General features: G+C 39.9%; 1 protein-coding gene across 1 annotated transcript in view; it reads left to right on the forward strand.

The window, feature by feature from the left end:
* Positions 1 to 8,366: 8,366 nt before the first annotated feature.
* The window catches only part of esr2.L (estrogen receptor 2 L homeolog), a 32,443-nt gene continuing 24,182 nt past the window's right edge, over positions 8,367 to 16,627 (forward strand). Inside the window, 1 exon segment of the mRNA NM_001130954.1 lies at positions 8,367 to 8,534. The gene's annotated coding sequence lies outside the window, so the exon portion shown is untranslated.

Below are 16,627 nucleotides of genomic sequence, written 5' to 3' on the forward strand. Positions count from 1 at the left end.
GCTGTCTCCCATAGACTCCATTTTATCCAAATAATCCAAATTGTTAAAAATTATTTCCTTTTTCTCTGTAATAATAAAACAGTAGCTTGTACTTGATCCCAACTAAGATATAATTAATCCTTATTGGAAGCAAAACCAGCCTATTGGGTTTATTTAATGTTTAAATTAATTTCTAATAGACTTAAGGCATGAAGACCCAAATTACGGAAAGATCTGTTATCCGGAAAACCCCAGGTCCCGAGCATTCTGGATAACAGGTCCAATACCTGTATTTAAGTCTGTGATTGTGTTCAGGTACACATTTGTAACTTAAAGGACCCAGGTCTTCCCTTAAAAACCTATTTACTCGGGGGGGCCCATAAGTGTGTAAGATCCTGGGTGACTTGTGACAGGTGCACATGTCAGGTGGTCCCTATCTAGTTCTGCACCCCCTATAGTTATGCCATTGTGTGTATTATTTCAGACTGTACATTACATCTTCATAAATGTTGCAGAAGGAGATTCGACATTTTGATCTTCTTCCAACAAAGTTTCTGATTTTGTTTCTATAAAGGCCTGAGGGTGCTGATTCCTACAGTTTTTCTACGTATAACTAGTGAGACACTACCCAGTACTCCATTGATGGCCTACGGAAGAGCATAAATGGGCCCTGACAGTTATTTCATGGTAGTGAATGAGATTGCAGTTTTACTTTTTGCATTTTATACACTGCAATTCATTTTTGTATTCATCGGACTATTAATAGTTCAATTTTTTTTTTAATAAAGGTAAATTGGTTGCTGTGGGTAACGCTGGCACTAATTTGACACCTATGTTGATAAATATGCCCCCTGTCATTTTTTTTTAGTTCCATTCACATTTCTACCTCTAATCTAGGGGCATATTTATCTAAGTATGTAGGGACAAGTTACCAAAATATTTATCCACGGGTCTCTTTTACTGTATATGAGTTTGGAATAAACTATTGCTGAAATTGTTTCTATGCAATAAATGTGTTTTGTTGTGTTTTGTATATTTGATAACACTTAAAGGGGACCCGTCACCCAAAAAAATTATTCAAAATCCTATTTTATCACATTAGTCAAGCAAAATGAACTTTAATTACACTATATAAATTATTTGAATCTTGCTTCCTTCAGTCTGGGATTTCAAAATTATAGCAAGCAGGCAGCAGCCATTTTGTGGACACTGTTATTAAGACAAGCCTTGTATCATCTCAGAATCTTGTTTGTGCACCAGAATAGGGGACCCGATGTCCATCCCCATGTACTGGTTATACAATTAAATGGTAAAGAGAACAGGGGAATGTGGGGAGAGCAGTGACATCTAGGAAGTGCTGAATGGAAAGTGAAAGTAATTGTCTGCCCCTCCTCTATGCCACTGGCATAGAGGAGTGGCAGACAATATTTGATTGACAGCTGAGATTTTTAAATGAGCTTACAAAAGCTATGAATGCTTTAATAAAAAATAGAAATTGGAATTGGATTTCATGTTTAATTTGAAAAGGACTTTTATTATACAGATTTTTGTGTCTGGGTGACAGGTCCACTTTAAACCACCCCCATTCAATTCTGTGATACGAATTACTTTTATCCTTCCCTCTAAATATAAATTTGAATTCATTTGAAGAAATCTTTATTTATCCTCAGATGTAAATATGGCTGATTAGTTCTGCTCTGATAAATCCACATTTCCCCCTCCACAATCAGTTTTGCAATATGAATCAGGTTGGAATCAATAGGTATGGAGGTGTGAAGCAAATTGCTGCCAGTTCAATAATATGCACTTGTCTGTCCCTCTTTGCCCGTGCTGTGAAGCTGCATACATTTCTTCATGCCTTTTTTTGCTTCTTCGTTTACAGCAAGGAGCAGTTGGGCAAGCCTGTTCCCATAGTAACATAACTTTGCTTTGCAAATCTTATGTTTTTAACACACCAACTTGTTAAAAAGAAAAGTAAAAGGTACTTTTAGTCAGATCCATCTGCACAGCCTGGCACAGTAGAATTCATATCCACAGAGTTTGCTTGTATTCTGCCTCGCACCTTTGGACATAATTGGCATTAATGATGGTTGGTGCAGCTTTAAATGAAACACAAACAGGCATGAATGTTGGTCTTATATTCAAAGTTCTAGAAAAGCTGACAAATCTTTTCCGGAAGGTTCAATATTTGGCCACATTATGGATTTGTTATATATCCCTAGTTTGAAAATGGATAATAAACCAAACCTAAACTAAACCAAATATATGCATTTCTACATCTGCATGTACTATATTATTACCTATTTGTCCCTTTATATTAGCAACTGTTTGCCTGTATAGTCTTTTTGTGTTATGAATCATAAATGATCCTAAAGCAAGAAGGACCTTCCATGCAGTAATCGTCGCAACCAATCAGAGGGGTACCTTGATTATTCTTCTGAATTTAGACTGGTAAACCCATTGGTTGCTGTGGTTTACAATTCCTCAGTGTTAGCCAATGAAATCCCACTGTCCCAGCTGCAAGTATGAACGAATGCTATTCTCCAATTCCAAAGAATGTATTAAAGCAACATGAGTTTTAGAGTTTCCATCCCTCTTTGACTTATGAATGAAACATTTTCTTGCAATCTTGCTTTCTCCATCTTTACATTTAAATGAGCAAAAGAACATAGTATAATGCACACCAGAGATATAATGGCTCATTTCCTAAAGGTGACCATACACTGGCCAATTCTGCGCAGTATTAATATTATTATTAATATATATTTATAAAGTGCCAATATACTCTGCAGCCCTGTTTAATATATGGGTTTACACATTCAACATACAGAATTACATACATAGTGACCAGGAACTGATACAAGAGTTGAGGAAAGCTTTGCCCAAAAGATGAACAAAAAGCTTCTAGAATAGCAATAGCGACACTTTTCCAACCCAAAGACATAGGTCATTTCTGAATTTGCTTTCATTCTAACTGCCATCCTGGCTTTCATGTGTGGAATGTACAGGGTCGGACTGGACCCCGCAGCCCGCATGATGTGCACGAACGCGGCTTACATGTGCGAATGCCGGCACATATGCCGGTCCGTATTTTGTTTTTTTTTAGGGGGCCAACCAAACAGGGAGTGGGTCTGAGACTCATGAGGGCCAGGGCCCACCAGGTTTTTTTCCAGGTGCCACCATCTTCTGACTTTTTCTAGCTTTCAAATGCGGGTCACTGACCCCATCTAAAAAACAAATGCGAGGCTACAGATTTATCGTTATTGCTACTTTTTATTGCTCATTTTCTATTCAGGCCTCTCCTATTCATAATCCAGTCTCTTATTCAAATCAGTGCATGGTTGCTAGGGGAATTTGCAGCCTAGAAATCAGATTGCTGAAATTGCAAACTGGAGAGCTGCTGAATAACAAGGTAAAAGATGAAAACAAATTGTCTCAAAATGTTACTTTCTTCAGCATGCTAAAAGCTAACTTAAAGGTGGACAACCCCTTTAAAGACTTCTTAGTAAGTCTATGGGTAGTCGATGTAACTCTGCTAGGCATTCACAAACACAATGTTTATTTCAGATTATTTTAGTGATTATTGGTTTGGAATTGTGAGGCAATTTTACTTCAACATCCAAATAAGGGATTTATTTTAAAAAACAAACATACATTTTCCATAAATGGCCGCTTCCCATGTAGCTGTTTTGTGTGAGCTAGACCTGCACAGAGATGGAATACCTGAGAGGTTTGCAGTGCATTGCAGAAGAGTGCCATAATTCACTAATCTGCTCAATCACGGCGACTGACAAGAAAATGGTAATGGTGATATTTTACTCTGACCAAAAATGATTAGGCAGAAGCAGCAGTGAAAAGGACATCAGGCACTCAACAGTCTAACAAAAACCCTGAACATACACAAATGATTCCCAATTACATGCAATAATATTCAGTTCCATAAAACTGACAGATTTTGCAGGTTGGAGGGCTCATTTACTTCTTGGAAGGTTATTTTCTTGTAAATTGTGCTCAGTCACTGGTAAGAGTGAACAATAGTTGTATTGGCCTATTAAGTTTTTGTTATGAAAAGCTAATTTCCTAAGCACAATTTACTGACTCTCCAAGTTTTTTTGTCTGGGTAAAAAGGTAAAGTTTCTATCTGAGGAGTATAGTCTAATAGTAACTGGTGTGTGATGATGCCCCTCTGCCTCATACACTAATGTACATTGTTCTGATTTACATAATAATTGGATACTGAATCCTGTTTTCTATGGTTGTAAGAGAATGGTGATGTAACACTGTTTATTAGGCTGCGTTTTTTGGTAACAATGCCCCTTGCAGGATGATCCATGTGGATTGTATGCTCACAACCTAAAGTGACAGAAGTGCAAGGATACCAAGGGGCACAGATTCATGGCCATAGTTCTTAAGCAGAGAGCACTACTGTCTTCTTGTGTGTCTGATCAGCGCCAGACTTGGCCAGTGGGATATTGGGTTAAAACCCAGTGGGCCCCACCAACCCCTGATCAGCCCTTCAGGGCCCGATTGACGCCACAACTAGAGAACCAGTTTGTACAGGGGGCCTGAAAGGGAGTTGTATCTGGGGTGCCTGGAGGGGGGCCCATCTAGCGGTATCCTCAGATCCTCCAGTCCAACACTGTGGAGCAAATTCACTTACCTCTGAAATTTAGCCAGCTCTGGCTTTGCTCACATCACAACACTTCGCCAGGCGTAAATTCGCCAAGACAACGCTAATTCACTAAAATCTGAAGTTGCATCCAGGGCACCGAACGCTGGCAAAGTTGTGCTAGCGTCACTACGGCAAGCAAAGCGAAGTTGCGATAGCGTTGGCTAATTTGCATACGCGGGAAGTTAAATTTGAATGCACGTATATGTTGTAGCCAATACATCACATTACACAAGACCAGGGAACCTTTATAAAATAAAATAAAGTTGTTATATTGCCCTACACATGATCCCAGTGTATAGTTTATGTGTCATATGTAAGGAAATGTAAGGGGAAGCCGGGTACCCCAGAAAAATATTTACGCTCTTTTGCAGCTTTTCACCCTGAAAAATGAAAAGTCATTAGGAACTCCTATCTACTCTATTGCACTTCGCCTGGTCTGAGGTGGCAAAGGCAACTCTGGCGCAAGAGGTAACATTCAGTAAAATGCGCTTCTTAGTGAATTTGCGTAGTTACATCCCTTCGCCAGAGCGTAACTTCGACAGGCGTAAGGGAGCGAATTACCACTAGAGTCTATCTCCTTCGCTAGCGAAGTTACGCCTGTGCCTGTTAGTAAATCGGCGAAGTAATGAAATTATGTCACGCTGGCGAATTTTCGCTAACGTTAGTCACTTCACCCTTTAGTAAATCTGCCCCCATGAATGGCTGCACTTACACTCTTGCAGTCGCCTGCCTAAATACTTGTGCTACAGGCCCTGAATCCAGGCCCGGATTTGTAGAAAGGCCACCAAGGCCCTGGCCTAGGGCGGCAGGATTTTAGGGGGCGGCATGCTGCCTAACCACACCCACATTCTGGCTGAGCTCTTTCTACCTCCCATCCCGTGACATAAGTATACGTCGATTCTACTTCCGGTGGCATCTATTTATAGACGCGCACCTGCCTTATAAATAGGGTCAGATGCAGAGTGGCAGGTTAGGGTCGGGTGCAGGTTGACAATTACTAATTACTAATCACTGATTCTTAAAATAAAGTAACAGTTTTGTTTACGGGCGATCCTGAAGGAAGTGCTGTCCTGAGACAGCTCCAGGGATGCCGCCCCCCAGTGCTTACCTTTCCTGCGACTGAGGGGGTCCGTGGGGGGGGGGGGTTACATCACTAGTGCAGAAAATGCTATTGTGCTCTCTGCACTAGAAGAATTTCTGTTTTTTAACCTGAAAATTTGTCTTAATGTTATCAGGAGTGGCTTTTTGTTGCCCATGGTAGCTCGTTGGGTGAGTTACTCAACTTACAAGGGAAGGAAAATGGTGCTCCAGAATAAAAGTATAATAAGCTCACCAAGTTGATCATGTGGTCCAGGTGCACCAGCCCCAGACCCCCATCTTCAGGGAGCGTCAATCCGAAACACACAGCAAAAGAACAGGGCTTTCCGGCACTCAGAGGTATTCACAGGGCCAATAGTATAAGTTAAAAAGTTAAATCTTTATTGATCATAATTAAGTATAAATCCATCTCCATAGGCCCAACGCGTTTCGTACCAGCATGGTACTTAATAATGGGCTTCATGGTACTTAATCATGGGGACTCAACTTGCCTCATTGGCACAGTGCCCCTGGCCTTGTTCACGGTCGGACTTGTTCAGGGTCATACGCACTGCCTGTCCTAATCCATTGGTGGAATCACACTCTGGCCACGGTTGAGGCAAAATAAAAAAAAAAAGTGCGAGGAGGGTTGCCAGAGGGTTGGCTGGAGCAGGGTTGAGGCTGGGGCATGGGGCTTTGTGGAGGGTGGCCCCTGAGACAGCAGGCCCGATGGGCACCAGTTCGACCCTGGCCTTGTTATTGGAACTTAATCTCTCAGCTGGTCACAATAGATATTATTTTAGCACGTACCTGTAGATAGTTTCAGAGGTACTACAGACACAGACGATGTAGTAGTTTTGATTGGTAGTAGTACTGACACATACCGATCCAGTCAGAGTATTCCAAGTAACTTACATACCTCTCAACTGTTACAATTTTTACTTGACAGTCCCGATTTTGACAGCTCAGCTTGCAGTCCCGGAATATTATTAAAATGTCCTGCATTTACAAAGATATAAAGTTTCTGAAATGTAATTAAATAAGGGACTTTTGGCAGAGAGCACCGAATGCTTAGTGCCTGCAGTTTTGTAACTAATAAGATAAGCAGGTCTCTTGGGGGAAGTGAAACAAAGGGCAAATTTCATCTTCATTGGCAAAACTGTAATAACACAAAAAACATGACCCTAAAACCCCCAGAAATTTGTTCAAACTTTCCATAGCCTGCCAAATTTTGTAAAATTTGATGTGGTATTTAGGGTGTGTGGCCACAAAATAGGTGTGCAGCAGATTATGACAGTAACCCTTACACTAGGTAGTCCTAGTATAGTATTCAAAGTTTTTCTGACTGACTAAGGCCTCCCTTGCCATTAGCTCCTAACACTGTCCAGTCTCCTTTACTCAGTGCAGTCTAAAGAAATCTAAACATTGCTGTAGTGTACCCTCTCCTTTGTAACTTGTGGGAAACCAAATGATTCTCCTGGGCCAACAGGGAATACCACCTCCCACAGGACTTGCCTCTCCTGTATGGAGATCAACTTCCTATTTCACCCATAACTTCAACAGATACAGTCCAATAACTAGAGTTATTACTAAGTGAAAGACTAAATCTCCACTCCCAGTATTTTACATATATATTACAGGTAAAATGCAGCATTCACAGTTCATTGCATGCACTGCAAAGACTTGTTAAGCAGAAGTAGTTTCTTTAATATTATTTTCTACTAAACTAAATTCTTAAGGGCTCTTACACACGGGCGGTTTTTCCTGGGTTCCCCTGTGTTGCGCTTTCTTTTACACTCAATTATTATGCAGTGGGCTGTACTCACACAGACGCATTTATGCACTGAACGCAGGTGAAATGCAACATGCTACGTCCCACCTGCATTTGCCACTTACATGCGCCTGTGTGCCCGTCTATAAGAGCTGTAAGGTGAGCCTGATTCTGCCATTCATTGGTTTGTTTGTGCAACTGCTGCAGATTCTCACACCTGTAGCTCTCTGCCTCTTTAAGATGCAGGAATACATATATTGTTCAGCTATTTCATGTAGGATGCAATTAGTCTATGCCTTTCATGCTTAGGAACTCTTTTATAGCACTGCATTTTGCTAAAGAGCTTCTTGGTATCTAAAGGGTTGAAGGTTTTGAAATCAGTAAATGAGATACATATGAAGCTTGCCACATTGACCATCCCAAGACATAGAACAGAGGAATAGGCTTTTGTTGGAAACCTTCCTGATTCCCCAGATGATTAATGACATTGAGCTAGAACATAATGTTAAAAGTGTAACAGGCTTGGGTTTCGCACAAACGTCTGATCACCAATCAGCAGGATAAATATTACATTCATAGTGGGTGTTATGATTACTCTTATAATAATATGAAACTGCAACGCGAAGAAAAGCAAAATAAGCTAAGACTGGACTTTCAGACATCTTGGTTAACTAAACGGCCAACGTACAAATATAAATCACATATTAGACAACACATTTATGGGTTTTTTCCAGGAATTTTTCCAATCCAGCATTTTCCTCCAAGAAGAAACGTGAGCAGGTGCCAACCTGTTGGTCAGCTCCTCTACCTCTAGGTGGTGCTCATGCCATGCATTCTAAATAGCTCTACTCAAAATTGTGGCCACCCACAAGAGAGGTATCCATTGGAACAGATACACAGGTGGTCCCAAAATCCGGCAGAGAGTGGGGAGAAGACAGTTTACAAATGTTTAAACACTGCATGGCATGTGATAATAAAATATAGGACTGCTTTGCTTTGTTGGACCTCAACTTCTTCTATATTGCTATATACAAGGTAGGTATCTCTATTTATCCATTTGTCTTGTGGCTAAAGAAGATGCAGGTGAAGGTTTAAATGTATAGCTTGGGGCTTCCAGATCACTGACACATGTTACAGGTAAATGCAGCACATATTCACTGAGATAAAAAGCAATCAGGGCAACAGTGCTAACTGCGTTCTGTAGAAATCTCCTTCAATCGTCAGATGAACTTGTTAAATGATAATCCTAATTTTATGCAAAATGATATGCTTCCCATGCTGTAAGCTTGTAAAGTACCACTGCTGCTCACTGTTGGGGTGACGGGGGGTGCACCGAAACTTGTGGATTATTTACATGAGTATGGCAAGCGTTGGATCACCTATTAACTCACAGTTCTTCCTAGCTGATAAGTTGGACTCATTTTGCATTTTTGTGTGATTCTGTTGGAAAATATGACTATAGAGATCAGCTCCCACCACAGACAGAGAGAGAGGGATCAGAGCTCTGCTGAGGGATTTTGGTGCATTTTTGCTATCATTTAGAATAATGCTAGAAGCATAAAGTTCTGATATGCTTCTGTTCTTTCGGGACCTTTTGGAGAGAACCCCAGCCTTATAGGTAGACAGAGAAGGAGTTTTCCCACATTTTACAGTGACTCACTTTTTGGAACTGGAATATCTGAACCTGCTTTGCAGCCCAAGAGATATTTGATGAGTTAAAATATGTGATAAAAATTCTTGGAAGTGTTGTTTTCTTCCAGTCCGGGATGAGCGGAGGCCAGACCTTCCACTTAAAGGGACAGTTCTCCTTGAAGTGAACATTAAGCATAATGCATATGTGTGAGTCTTTTTGAAAGATTTTTTTGCAGCTTTTGCAATTCAGCTGCTCATTAGACATGATACTGTGACTTGCCATATCCCGTAATAGAAATGTAGTAGTAATAAACAGCAGCCCTCACAGTTCTGCTGTTTTCTGGTTCCTAAGGTGATGATCTAAGCAACGGCATTGCTGGTTTTGGACAGAGGACAGTTAGGAAGGCAAGTAATGCCGTAAAGTATTAAGAACAATTGGAAGTTACTTCTATCTTCTTTTTAGGCTGTAAAATGCTTAATATTTGGATCTGTAGTCTCCATGCAGCCTCCGTTTTTGTTTCTAATAGATTTACTGCATAAAATGGAATTTGTGAGTACATTGGGAATAGTGCTGCGGCATTTGATGTTCTGCTATAAGTACTGATAGAACAAGATCAGGGCACAACCAGCTCATAACTTATGGAATCAGACTTGTAGCCCTAGGGTCATCTGGTCTTTGCTTTTCAGGGAATTTGACTCTTATCAAGGTGCCACTTCGAGAAACCCTTATTGGAGGAAAATGTTATTAACTCAAGTCTGATCCAATTTAACGAAATACCTTGGACATAATGATCCTAGCTTTAAATTTATACTTGGTTCTTCCATTTTACAGGGAAAGGATAAAGAAATTGGAAATGAAAATTGGATCAGAATGCCAATAATGATCTCAATTTCGCTGCTGCTGGAGATAAATATATATAATTGTCCCAGGCAGTCTCAGTTAGAGTAACTGATGGGTAAAAGAAGCTCTCCTCTGTGCTGTAAAACAATACAAGTAATGTGCTGGGAGTAGACTTGTGTAGTCACTGAAAGACAAGCAGGGACATAACCCCCATATGTACATGTGTTTATTCTGATCTAAACATCTGCTCAGTATTTCCCATAAGTATGCTGGTTTTAGGAGAGGGCATTACAGCCTAGGGTTGACAGGGCTCTGGGTTTGCCAATTCCAGCTGTTTGACTTTATTTGACTACCCACAACTATTTGTTCAGCTCCCAAGATGTGTAGTTGTTCCAGTTACTTTTTATCAACTCTACCTCTGAGCTACAACACAGAGAATGTAAAATGGGTTAATACAAAATTTTAAAGAACTGCATTCCGACTCCAAGTTCCAGAGCACTGCTGTATTTCTGATTATGCCCTTGCTCTAGCACCAGTGTGCCAACCCTTGCTCTGGTACATAGGGAATATCATCAGGACTCTGAGCTGGTGAAAACTCTTTCCTACAACAGGCACTAGTGTCAGTAAAAGCTGATTGAAAGTTTCCAAGAGTCACCAAGTCAAAGCTGTAACTTACAGTAACTACAAGTTAGCTCCAATTAGTCCACTGTAATAAGAATAATGATATTTGGATTATGGGTTCCTACTCTAGTTGGTATCTATATTTTGAATCCTGTCCGCATGAAACGCTGTGCTAGTCTACTTGTAATTGATTTAGTCATTCCCATTACTTTGCACCCTGCGGCCTCCTGTGCACTGTACGTAATTGCCATACACAAGAATGTAACCAAATTGGATTGGATGGATCAGGCAATATTTTGCTGTGTTTTGTTTCATGCCACAAAGCCTCCAGACCAGACAGGGTAGTGTGCCAAGCACTATTGTTTTCCCCAGGCTGCTGTAATTTTATCAATGATAATCATGAGAAATGAATGGCATTTACATACATGGACATGCAAATGGTGGATCTGACAACTGCAACTGTGGCTCACTTTGGGTCCATCTTACTGTACGTCTGTAGGCACCATACATATTGCATTACCTAGGGATTAAATCATCTGCCCCCAACATGCTGGAACTTAAGCTATAGGCACTGTATGCCAATTCTTTGTGACACTATACAAGTCATTGGATATACTTGAATAACTTGTGCAGCATTGATGGCTGGCTCTTTGCTCTCTGACGCTCTATTAATCCCACAAATATAAGGTGTAAGTTATAATAACCCTTTGCTGTATAATATAATAGCAGAAATAACCAAGACGTTCCATGACTATATAAAATCACAAAGCTAGCAAACCTTGTGCTTTTAAACCTGGTGAGTTAAATTCTTGTCTCCTTATATATTTTATAGCATGGGTATATATTTTTTTTATAATACACAAGCTGTAGCACATCTGGGTTCTGTATGCCAGTGCAAACTCATAGAATTTGTATCTAAATTCTTTGCAATGAATTGTTTTCAAATAAATTCATTCAATAGATGTTTACTAATGAAGTATCCCAAGCTGTTAGAATGCAATGTGTTATAATATAACAAAAAGAAGAAACCGAAGCTAAAACCTTGCGATATCACAATCAACCCTATTATGCCAGATGGTATCTTAATACTCGCTGAAATCGAAATAAACACTGCTGTTTCACCTTGGTCTCCCCCTGACCTAAGAGTGGCTAAGAAAAAAAGCAAGATATGACTAGAGCTGTCCTTGTTTGCTCTGTAAGCACAAAATCCAGTGCAAACATGGACTATGTTTTGGCTTGGGGGGTGTTTGTTGATATCTGCAACCTGTGTTAATATTTCCTATTGTTGTGAGGAATAATTTATTAGAGTAGTTTCCCAAAAATGGCAGGCTGAGAAATAATAGAATCACAAGCAACTATTCACCCAGGGGAACATCTGAACTGTGGTTGTATCACCTCCCGTGCCCATATTGAACCAACTGTAATTTTACACCAGTATTTGTATTTTAGTGAGTTCCAAACACGACCCTCTAGTCAATGGCGTTTCAGGGGCTGCTGCCCCCCCCATCCGTGCTTAAAACTTTAGCATTGGAGCAGCACAAAGGGGAGGCTGCATCAGTAATGCAGAGAGCACTATTGCACTTGCTGCACCAGCAGAGTCAAATTTCTCTATTTAAAACCAGAAATTCATCTCTTAAAGTTACACAAAGTGGCTTTTTGCTGCCCTTGGTAACTAGCTATTTGCTGCCACCTGAAGCAAGGTTCTCACATTGCCTCATGGCAGGAGCAGAACTGCCTCTAGTCTATTGTCTTATGAATGTGCATCAAGGCTGATATGTGACTTTTACTAAAATGCAAATAAACGCAAATGCAATAAAACACAGCTCTGAACACTCATGTTGCAATTAAAATGCTCATGGGTACAAACAGGAAGAATAACATTGAATCAGTTAAGATATACGTTTATATACACTCAAACCTGCATCACTATTGATAAAGATTTAAGTCGTATGTAAGAACCTTAAAGGGATACTGTCATGGGAAAAAATGCATCAGTTAACAGTGCGACTACAGCAGACTTCTGCACTGAAAGTCAATACAAAAAGGTAGGGATGTTAGTTCTGACAGTCTCTCCACTGTCCAAAAAGCATCCAAAAATAAAACCAAAGATCAGTGCCTGTGGCAACAGAAATTAGAAACGAATATGGTATAGTATGTTTTGGCTTTGTTGGCACCACCCGGTGCACTGAAATCCATTTCTCAAAAGAGCAAACAGATGTTTTTATATCTGATTTTGAAATCTGACATGGGGCTAGACATATTGTCAGTTTCCCAGCTGCCCACAGTCATGTAACTTGTGATTGCTGTACTGCAAGTTGGAGTAATATAACCCCCTCCCCCCCAGCAGCCTAACAACAGAACAATGGGAAAATAACAACAGCCTGCCAGAAAACAGTTCCATCCTAAAGTGCAGGCTCTTTCTGAAAGCAAATGACCAGGTAAAATGACCTGAGATGGGGCCTACACACCAATATCACAACTAAAAAAATACACTTGCTGGTTCAGGAATGAAATTTTATATTGCAGAGTGAATTATTTGCAGTGTAAATAGTGTAATTTAGAAATAAAAACTACATCATAAAAATCATGACAAAATCCCTTTGAGGTTAGGGCCAGATGTGGCCAACATCAGCCTCTGCTGAAATTAGCAGACCAAATTCATCCTATACCTTCTTCATTCGTGTCTGGAACCTTTGTGTCGGCTCCGGCAAAGAACAATCTTGGCTGATTTAGGCCCCCCCCTGACCCTAGCCTTAAATCTTCATCAATATTGCAAGAGCACAGGCAGGTTAGTAGGTGGAACTCATTCATTCCTTACTCACCCATGTTCCTGAGCATTTAATACAATTAATATAATAAAGATATCATGAAACTCATAAAACTCATAAAAATAAAAAAGTTTATTCAAAACTTCAAAACTTCTATCAACATTAAACCGTTAATAGGAATGTTGCTTCAATCCAATCCAGACACGTGTGATCTTGTTCTTTCAATATTATATGGCTATGCGACAGTAATGTTCAATGTACTGAACATCCCATCATCACCTGAGGGGTATTTTTACTGTCGAAGAAATGCTCCAATGAGCTTGACTCCATCTTCAGCAAGTGATTGTGCATTTTCAGAATGGGACTAAATGTCAGCCAGAATAGAGAATATACTGAATACTAATTGGAAGCGCTGATTTCCTGTCCTCATAACATAAATGCTATTAGTAGAACATTATATCTAGTGATTCAGAAGGTTTTGATCTAAGCACTGACAAACACAACTCTTTCTGACCTCGCTGCTGCCTTCCTCTTAATTAAGTGAGCATTATTCATTACAGAATCCATCTATATTCAGTTTTCTACCAACGGTCACATTCTTTTAGTAATAATACATAAGGTCACAAATGTATCCGAAAAAATGATTCTGACATCGTATTAAATTCTGGAGTCATATCAGGTAACAATAAAGATTTGTTCAGTTAGAAGCTTGTTGTGTTCTGCTTGCTGGTATGTGTGTATGTATCAGTACTTTGATGCTAAACCACAGAGAATGCAATCATTGATTGATAATAATAATAATAATAATAATAATAATAATAATAATAATCAGAAATTTGTCATCATGAAGCTTACAAGTGACAAGGAAAACTTGAACCAGTGGTGCAACAGGAATGACTGGGCTCTACAGCAAAATCATTTTAGACAACCCACAAATCTCTGTTGGAAATCAGGACTCATTTGCTAAGCTGACAGCAATATACAAATGCTAGGATCCCAAAAAGATGCGTGTTAGGTTGCAACCTGAGGGGTATTGTGCAAAGTACAAAAAAGAGGAAGTTTTTTGCACTTTGCATAATGCCCATCAGCAGGGGCATAACTATAGAGGAAGCAGACAATGGGGCTGCAGGGGGGCCCAGGAGGCATAGGAGCCCCATAAGGCCCAAAAAATTAGCAATTCCAATATTTATTGGTAAAACAGGGTAATTTCTGAATATGTTGGGGGCCCTTAAATGAATGTGCTGTGGGGCCCAACAACATCCAGTTACGCCACTGCCCATCAGGTTGCACCCTGAGACACAACTCTTTGGATTCCTAGAATGGCTAACAGAGATCTGCTCCTTGTTCTGAATACAGAACTACCCCTAGTGCCACTTGCAGGTAATGAATTCTTCAGCAGAGGTGTCAGGTAGTTGCTATCTGGTTAAAGGGATCCTGTTATCGGAAAACATGTTTTTTTCAAAACGCATCAGTTAATAGTGCTACTCCAGCAGAATTCTGCACTGAAATCCATTTCTCAAAAGAGCAAACAGATTTTTTTATATTCAATTTTGAAATCTGACATGGGGCTAGACATTTTGTCAATTTCCCAGCTGCCCCCAGTCATGTGACTTGTGCCTGCACTTTAGGAGAGAAATGCTTTCTGGCAGGCTGCTGTTTTTCCTTCTCAATGTAACTGAATGTGTCTCAGTGTGTTGTTCTTAGATCTACCAGGCAGCTGTTATCTTGTGTTAGGGAGCTGTTATCTAGTTACCTTCCCATTGTTCTTTTATTTGGCTGCTGGGGGGGGGAAGGGAGGGGGTGATATCACTCTAACTTGCAGTACAGCAGTAAAGAGTGATTAAAGTTTATCAGAGCAGAAGTCACATGACTGGGGGCAGCTGGGAAACTGACAATATGTCTAGCCCCATGTCAGATTTCAAAATTGAATATAAAAAAAATCTGTTTGCTCTTTTGAAAAAATAGATTTCAGTGCAGAATTCTGCTGGAGCAGCACTATTAACTGATTCATTTTGAAATTTTTTTTTTCCCCCATGACAGTATCCCTTTAACTGCCCATTGTTCTGATGATGGGCTGATGGGAGGGAGGGGAGGATATCACTCCCAATTTCAGTGTAGCAGTAATGAGTGACTGAAGTTTGTCAGAGCACAAGTCACATGGTTGGGGGCACCTGGGAAATGGGAATCATATCTAGCCCCTAGTCAGATTTCAAAATGAAACATAAAAAAATCAGTTTGCGCTTTAAAAAAAGGATTTTAGTGCAGAATTCTGCTGGTGCAGCAATGCATTTTGTAAAAAAACACGTTTTCCCATGACAGTATCCTGGAAATATTTGGGACTGAAGGGCAAAAGGGGTTGCTGAGCATAAGGAAAGGTGAAAGAAGGGAAGGCTCAAGTAGAGATAAAGGGAAGGGGCATAAGAACATAGAAAGAAAAAAATTAGAAAAAGGAAGAATGAGGAAAGGAAAGTAGAACAGAGAAAAAAGAAAGTGCAGAAAAAAAAGTTGTGAGCAAATTTTTAAAAAGGCAGGTGTTACTGGGTCTGGTCTTATAACAGAATCCCTCTGGTTGGGCCTCTTTCAATCCAGTCTGGCAATATCTGGCCTTCCTGCTCAAAGGCAGTGGTTAATTCTGGCCTAAACGGGGTCTTTTACCACATAGCACTTACGATCTATGTTCTTTTATGAGCTCTGTGTATATTTATTGTCTGACATCCTCCTAGTGTGTACTTTCTATATATTGTACTTTTATTTATATTGTAACATAGTAACATAGTAAGTAAGGTTGAAAAAAGACTTTTGTACAGAGCTGCAGCTCCTTAACAGTGCTTTAAAATAAAGTTCTAAATACAATTTCAGGCAACAGTTGCATAGATGAGCCATGCTCTGTTTACACTATGCCATATAAAATACCATGAGACAATTCCATTATAATAACATGCTATAATTATAGGGGACAATTCAATATATACTGTCGCCTCAGTGAGAGCTCCCAGATGAGAGCTCTCAGATGGGGTCTGTACTTTAGCAACATCATTGTCTGCGCTTCTTTTACATAAAATACAGTAAACCTTTTGAGGGATGTTGGGGCAGCAGTTCAGCAACCGCTAGAAATTTGAGACATTACAGTATTGAAAGAGCGACATCATTTGAAAATATAAAACCAAATAAATGTATGAATAACCCAAAGTAATTCCTCTGAAAGCATATGGCAAATCTTAATACTGTATTAAGAAGTGATCAATATGCTTACTTACCTAAAATTA

The sequence above is a fragment of the Xenopus laevis genome, chromosome 8L (genome assembly GCF_017654675.1).
Source record: "Xenopus laevis strain J_2021 chromosome 8L, Xenopus_laevis_v10.1, whole genome shotgun sequence".
Taxonomy (NCBI): domain Eukaryota; kingdom Metazoa; phylum Chordata; class Amphibia; order Anura; family Pipidae; genus Xenopus; species Xenopus laevis.